Source organism: Motacilla alba, chromosome 5 (genome assembly GCF_015832195.1).
Source record: "Motacilla alba alba isolate MOTALB_02 chromosome 5, Motacilla_alba_V1.0_pri, whole genome shotgun sequence".
Lineage (NCBI taxonomy): Eukaryota > Metazoa > Chordata > Aves > Passeriformes > Motacillidae > Motacilla > Motacilla alba.
The window spans coordinates 13,325,887-13,333,705 of NC_052020.1; positions in this window are offsets into that span (position 1 = coordinate 13,325,887).

The following is a 7,819-nucleotide window of genomic DNA, read 5'->3' on the forward strand; positions in this document are numbered from 1 at the left end:
CTGGCACCATTGCAAACACAGGACTTCAAAGAGAAATACACTGCCTACTAATGGCAAAAGGCAGACAGATGTGTGATGACAGAGGTAAAGCTTGTATTGAAAGCTTTTTTTTTTTAACCCATGTTTAAACTGGATATCCCTCTGTGATCATTAGCACTGGAAATGAATGTTTCAGACTGTTGTAGTAATGGAGGATTTAAAAGAATCTGACAATGATATCTTCACTTGCTTTGAAAATGCTGAAATCATTAAATAACTTGACTGCTGTCTACGACTCTCCAATAGTGGTACACAAATCAGAATATTTTGATGCAAGACATAAGTTCTGGCCCCAAATTTGAGTCCTATGAGGGACCCAGTGCCTGCGGTCATTAATGTGAAGGGAGTTTTGACTTGACCAGATGATAAAACCTTAAGACTGTGAATATCTGAGAAAAATTTGTGCAGTCATTTCAGTGGGTAAAGTTCCTTAAAAGCTCAGAAAATGGTATCAATTTTAAAATAACATGGGAAGCAGTATTTGTTTTCATCTGTGCAAGTAAAGCAATCCAGTCAGCATGCAGACCACATGATTTGTTGGGTAGGCTAGGAAAGAATGACTCTGCAGGAGGACTTGGAGGGTGTCCCTGTGTTCCTTTGGACAAGAAGTTTTGGGAAGAGGCTTAGATGAAGAGATGAAAAGGGACTGTTGTGAGACAGGTCTTCCGGTTCCCTTGTAATGAGACAACTGAGTCTGCCCTATTTCTAAAATGCAATTATACACCTGTAGCCTGTAGAGTCTGATAACACTTCTACAAGGAACAATTGCAGAGCACTTTCAGATAGCCTGATAAAAGCTTTTACTTCATATCTTACACTTTTATTGGAGGAAGATATAAAATATGGAAGGATGTGGGAATCAGGCCAGGAGATGACATCAGCAAAGAAAATAAGGTCCAGAAGAACTGTTAGGAACAGAAGAACAAGGAACAGAAGAACTGTTGTTGTCCTGATCTATTTTATAGCTCAGTCTGTCCCTCATTTCCATCTCCACTATGTTCCACCACTGCAAACACTGCAGCAATTGCAACAAATACCATAAAGAAAGGCAGCATTCGCTACCTTTAATCCAACATCAACACCAGAAAAGTAGGCAGCAATGGCTAACCAGTTCTAGGAAGTTCTTAGCTGCTGGTTCACAGGGCAGCTTTTTCACTTCTAAGTTGTATCACTGAGTTGAAATGTGACTGGCTTTTTATTTCCAGTGTTGTTGCTGCTCCACAATCTGGAAGAATTTCTCTGCTTCACAATCTATGGAAACCTTGGTTTAGTATTTCCCTGTTTCACAGAATAAGTATGAACACTAACCACCATAAAATATTTCATATCAAAACTGCCTTTAAGAAAGAGTGACTGAATAATTACAGAGTGATGATAATTTAGTTGCACAATTGATTTGATGCTGGGCTTCCAAAATTATTTCAAAGGTATTACTTTGCCTTTCATATTTCATTCCTACTTCTGCAAAAACATATTCTTGAAAATAATTAGTCATAGGATTATGTGGCAATCTTGGTCTTCTTCCTCCACAAGGTTTTCTGTTCCCTTTGGTTCAAACTGTCCTTTTCCTGCTTCCCCTCCACTGACCCATGAATTGATCAGGTCAACCACATAACTTTTCATCCAAATTAGATACATTCAGTAAAATAACTAGTTAAGATACAAAAGCAAGTGTCTATATAGAGTCCATCTTTTGAAATAAAACTCAAGCTATGCAACAAGATGTTTTCCTGATCTGAGATATTCCAGGATACATAATGTCTTATGAAAGAGTTTGCATTATGATTTATTTCCATTCCTCTGCAGCACAGAGAAGCCTGTGTTTCCACTTTCTAGACACACAGCTGTGCAGAGACAAGAAAATTACAGACAAAGCTCTTTTAAATATTCTCACCCAGCCTTATTTTTATGAATACTTTAGGACATGAAGAAAAATATTTGCAATGTTGCATTAAACATATATGAATTAACAAAGAATAAAGATCAGTGGTTGATAAAGTACAAAGGGTGACAGAAGCAGAGTAAAACTTTTAATCTGCTTTTATGTTCAACTAGGGTTTATGTAGGTCAATGCAAACCTTGCAAATTCCCCTCTGGCACATCATTTGTAGAAATCTCTCTTTAAAATTTCATCAAAGAAAGGAAAAATTGGGATGATGTCCCTTTCTGTAACAAAGTCGCTGCTTGCCACACATCTTGCTCATAATACTACTTCTGAAGAGAAAGTGTTTCATGTCTGAGATACACTAAAAGTTTCCTGATGGCCAGGGTCCAAAACTACACAGGATGGAGCAGAGTTTACAACCATATCCTCCCATTCTTGTAACATTCAAATTTCCTCAGCAAGTTTTTCAGGAATAAGATAATGTTAGGGTCCACCAGGGACACCAACAATACTTTTTACTAAATATTGCTTTTTTTTTTTTTCAGAGTGAGAAACATAAATATATCCAGTCTATAACTCATTGTTCCAGTGAGCACATAGATATATTTTGGGTGTTTTGTTTTCAATTTCCCAAAACTGTCAATATTGTCAGCTCTGGTCTACAGATGTCCACAAACATGCATGTTTCATTTCAGCACGATGGGATGAAACAGTGGACATAAGGGTGCTACACGCTGGGGACAGTCTAGAAAGGCTGGGGAAATGGCTTCCAGACCAAAATACTCTTACTACCCTCTGACTCAAAGATTCAGTCTTCAGCACTTCATTCCCCATGGAAGTGCAGCAGGGGAAAGTGACTCAGATAGGGAGGGGACTGGGGAGTGAGAGCCACTTTTCCTCAAACAACTCTGTGGGGCAGAAAAATGAAAGGCCATGAATCCTGGTTTGAATCCTCCATTTTCTTATTTTACAGAGGGTATATGTTTAAAAACCTAAAGGCAAAGGCAGACTTTTGACTTGTACAATTCATGACAACATAAAGCAATGGCAGTTTTCATCCACAGCGCTTAAAGAGCAGAACTGTACCTTTCACAACACACAGAGGAAAGGGAAAAGTGCGCCCTGAACTTTAATCTCTTAAAGATACATCAGATTCCATCTCATCTTTCCTCACAAAGCAGTTAATAAGCTTATATTTTAACTCTGATTTGCAATCCAGCCCAAGAGGGGGGATAACTCTTCACAGAGCAGAAGAGAGTTGAGAAATTTCAACATGCAATACCAAGGAAAGACAGGCACCAATGTTCAGCACGTACCACTGAATCTGCCACAGGATTTCACTGCTTGTTCCTTGTTGTGACAAATAGTGACCATTTCTCTTTTCTTCCAGCATGCCACTCTTCATGGGAATAGACCTGCATGTCAAACTTACCTTACAGATGTACAATGGATTTATGCTGCAATGTAACAATTCCTTTCATGACATTCTATTGCTTCCCTAGCAATTCCATTATTCCTAGCACTTGCTGTCTTGATCTCCACTAAGCATTGCACTAAGGATACCTCAGAACCTTGTTACTACACATCCACAATCTGAGCAAAAAGAGGAATAGATTAAAAAAGCCAAGGCTGCCTTTTCTTCAAGGCAGGTCAGTTTACATTACTGACATATCATTTACTGCTTCACCGCCCAGCTACTGAATAGCATGAGATACTCTGCAGATATGGAGCAAAATGTTTTCTTTCTGTGTCACTCCTCTAAGTAATTCCTTAATTCTAAGTCATCAGCAAACTTTCTCACATCATTTTGTACCCCCATTTGGGAATTTTATGATAACATTGAAGCACAGAGGCCAGGTATAAATTCCCAGGAAATACCACTGCTGACTCCTCCTGCCGTTAGTCCAAGGTTTGTAAAAATAATAGTAAATAAACTCACCCAAACCCCTAAACATCACAAGAATAAGCCCCTCATGCTGACTGCCCCTTTTTTCCCATCAATAACTGGATGATAATCACATGCATATAGATATGACTAGAAAGAAGCTGGTATAATTTTAAAAGACAGATATTTTTAAAAATTACTACCACAATCTCATAAATATCTGGTGGATGCTTAGCCTCTGCCAAATATTTAGATGCTACTTGTCTACTTTTTGATGACAGAGGCACTTATAAACTGTAGATAAGTTGAAAAAAAAAAAGTAATAAAATATTGACTGGCATGAGAAATCAAATAAAAACTGCATCAGGAATCAAGTGCTACATTCTCCTTTAATGAGACACCTATATTATTTCCTGTTGCATGTGTGATTTGTGTGATATACAGGCGCTGTACGTCTGTTACCACAAGCCTTTTTGTTCTACTTCTAAAAAATGTTTCCATTACTTGAAATGAGAAGCCAAAAAATGGTTGTGATACACTTCCTGCTGCAACCACAGCAGGAAGTGTACCTACCTCTTACTTCCTGCTTTCTTGCTCTTTGTTATCTCATTTTCAATGCGCCCTCTCTTCAGTTTAAAGTACTAAAACGGATCATAACAACTTAGATGTCTTACCTCCTTCTTACACAAGGTATCACTCCTCTTCTGCCTTCTTTTTGTGACTTTTTCATGTGGCTTCAAGTCTGAAATTATCCTTGTGTCCTGTATCAGTATTAATACTGTCCTCAGCCTTCAGAACAGTTCTCCCTCAATATTACTCTTTACTTCCAAATATATTATGGGTCCTACCTCAGTTCTAAGTATAACTCTCAGTTCCCTTTTATTTTGGTGGGAACACCATGCCTGTTTCTCTGGACACATGTCCTTCTGTGTTTCTAGAGCAAATTTTTCAGGCATGATTTGCTCTGGCGAAGCCAGGTTTGGCCATCACCAATCACCTCCATATTTTCCATGTGCCTTAGCATAAGTTTAAGAATTCCCATTGTCAGAGGGGTCATTGACACAGCCCCAGAAAGGTGGGGATGCACTCACCCAGAGGTTTTCCACCCTTCACTTAAAAGGAGTTTCCAGTCTGACATGAAAAAACCATGTAAGTATTTGGAGAGAGAAAAATAAGTAGCGCAACTAACTAGGCTATGGTACTTATCAGCTTGTGACTGAGAGAGGGTCAAAACAACCCTGAAACAGTCAAAGCTATGATGGAAATCTGCTCCAGTCCAAGCAGCAGGCTTGACAACAGCATGGGGCCTGAGAGAAGAAAAAGAGAAATTATCATCTTCCAGCTGTTGTCTATTTGTTTCTAAAGCTACAAAATCATAGAATAAAAAAAAAAAAACACACACAAACAAAAAACCCAACAAAAACCCCTTACACATTCTTTCAAATCCAAATTGACTCTCCTCCAGCTTAAAACAAATATCCCTTGTCCTGTGACTACCTGCACTTGTAAAAAGTGTCTCTCCAGACTTCCTGTAGGCCCTTTAGGTACTGGAAGCTGCTCTAATGGAGCCTTCTCTTCTCCAGGCTTAACAATCCCAGCCATTTTAGGGGAGACAGCTAGCTGGAAAACAGCTGCAGCTCCAGGAAAACCAACTCACAGCTGCCCTGATCCTCACCGCACCCATCCTCTGCCTGGACATGAACACATGTGCATCACACCAACCCTTTGCACACCTGCACTGCAGTGGCCATGTGTGCTTGTTGAAAATGACATAAATTTTCTAAGCAGTTTTTAATTCATTTTTAAAATCAATTATAATCAGTATATTAGTTATGAGCAGCGTGCTAGTCTTAAATCACTTTTAGCCAGCATGTGACCCTGATATGCCTCATTGAACAATGCCTGGGAGAGAGTGAAAGATTGTTGAAATTGGATACAATCACAGAACCACAAAATAAGCTGAGTTGGAAGGGAACCACAAGGATCACGGAGTCCAACTGCTGGCCCTGCACAGCACCATCCCTAGGAGTCACACCTGTGACTGAGAGCATTGTCCAAATGCTTCTTGAACTCTGCCAGGCTCAGTGCTGTGACCAGAAGAACAGAATTTATAGACTACACAGATGTTTTGCAGAAATCAGAGCATAAAAAAAAAAATCTAACAAAGACTTTCCATATGTGTTGGAAAGTTCCTAATGGAGGAAAAATATACGAAAAAGACTAAAAATATGGACTAATTAGCATGAGCAGTGAGAAATCAATACCCAATAGAGGACAAAATACTAATGAAGGATTTGTCCTGCTGAGCACAAGGCCCATTGCACAGGAGTCTCATTCTCCTGTCCATGCCAAACTCACCTGGATACAGTGGGGGGCTGTGTCACAGGCCTTGCTAAAATTACAGTAAATGGCTCTCACTGCTCTTGCCTTGTCCCACGAGGATGCTCTCCTCCTCCAGGCAAGGCTCATGTTAGTCCCACCACAGCTTGTCCTCGCAGATGATGTCACCTTGTCCTTCTGTGCCTTCAAGCCACCTTCTGGCAGTTGTCTGAGAAGGGCAGGCTCTCCCTGGAAACTTGTGGGAAGGCTCCCGTGCAGGCGCTGCCTCTGGCTCTTCCTGCAAAGCAGGAAGGGGTAAACAGGAGGCCATGAAAGCAGAGAGCAGCTTTGTTCTTCATACGAGCAGAGAGTGAGGGCATGCTTGGTGTGTTGTTGAGAGGACCCCACAGGATGAGGAGGCTCCTGAGGGAAGGTGGGGACAGTCCCTGTGCCCAAGGGACAGCTTTCATGCAAACAGTGAGCCCCAGGAGAGGGGCCCTCAGCCCCCACCAGCCTCCCCCTGCTCCCACACCTGGGCACAAATTAGGAAAGAATGCTAAGTCACCACAAAACTCTGTTTCTACAGTGAACTTCAGTGTAGGAAAACGGGTTTCTAATCTGGAGCAGTATCTCTGTGAGAGAAAGGGAAAGCTCCGGGTAGTGTCACCCCTATTGCTTTAGCAGCTTTGTAACCACAGATGTCACCATAGACAGCTCACATCCCCATTTTATTCTCACCTGCAGAAGCTGCAGTTTCAACCACCACTTTGCCCTCATTATAATTAACCCTCAACCCCGTGGCAGTTTTGAGTTTCTTCCCTTGGCTGAGCAAATCCCTCAATAATTTATCTTTGATTTGTATAGACTATTGCAATAGTTTCTTAAAAAAACAAAACCAAACCTTACCTTGTACATACTTGTCTTGTAAATCAGAATAACAGATATACAATGCACAGTGACAAAAGTTTTGCAATGATTTGTACATGTCAGTACATCTCTTTAAATAGGAGCACAGGCTTACAGTCTTGATATAGCATAAGAGGTTACAAGTAGAATGCTTATTCCAGAAATCACTATTTTACGGGAAGTGCAGTGCATTTGCTGTAACAGCTAGTGCTTATGTGTTCACTAAAAAAAAAAATAAAAAATCTATTTTTGGAGTGCATTTAGTGCTGAATAAATGCTCAATGCCCACAGAAAATAATAGCCAAAAACCCGCCAAGTACCGCACGTCTAAACTGGTGGGAATGGAAATCCACAAATCAAACCCCAGCCTTATACCAAGCATTAACAAATGAGAAGGTCGAATGCGACTTCCTAAACTGTTAAATCCACACGGAGGGGCAAGACTTTTGTCCTTTAAGAGCAAGCAGAAAGCAGGTCTGCACACAGCTAAAGCTCAAATGAGCGAAAAGAATTAGGAACAGGAAGGAGCGGTCCTGGGGTAGGATGCGTGGGAACACATTTTCGAATTCCCACACGGCAGCTCACGACTGGACACGGGGCACTGCCCGGCGCAGCGACCAGCTTTGCAGAGGACGCTGCTAGAGACAAGGAGCGAGCTGTCACCGACGCCCAGGGGCACGGGGCACGGAGTGCAAAGGAGCCCAGAAGAGCCCCAGCAGCCGCCCTCACGGGGGCTGCCGCCCTCACGCCGCTCCCCGCCCCGCCAGTGACGCCAGCGGCGCGCG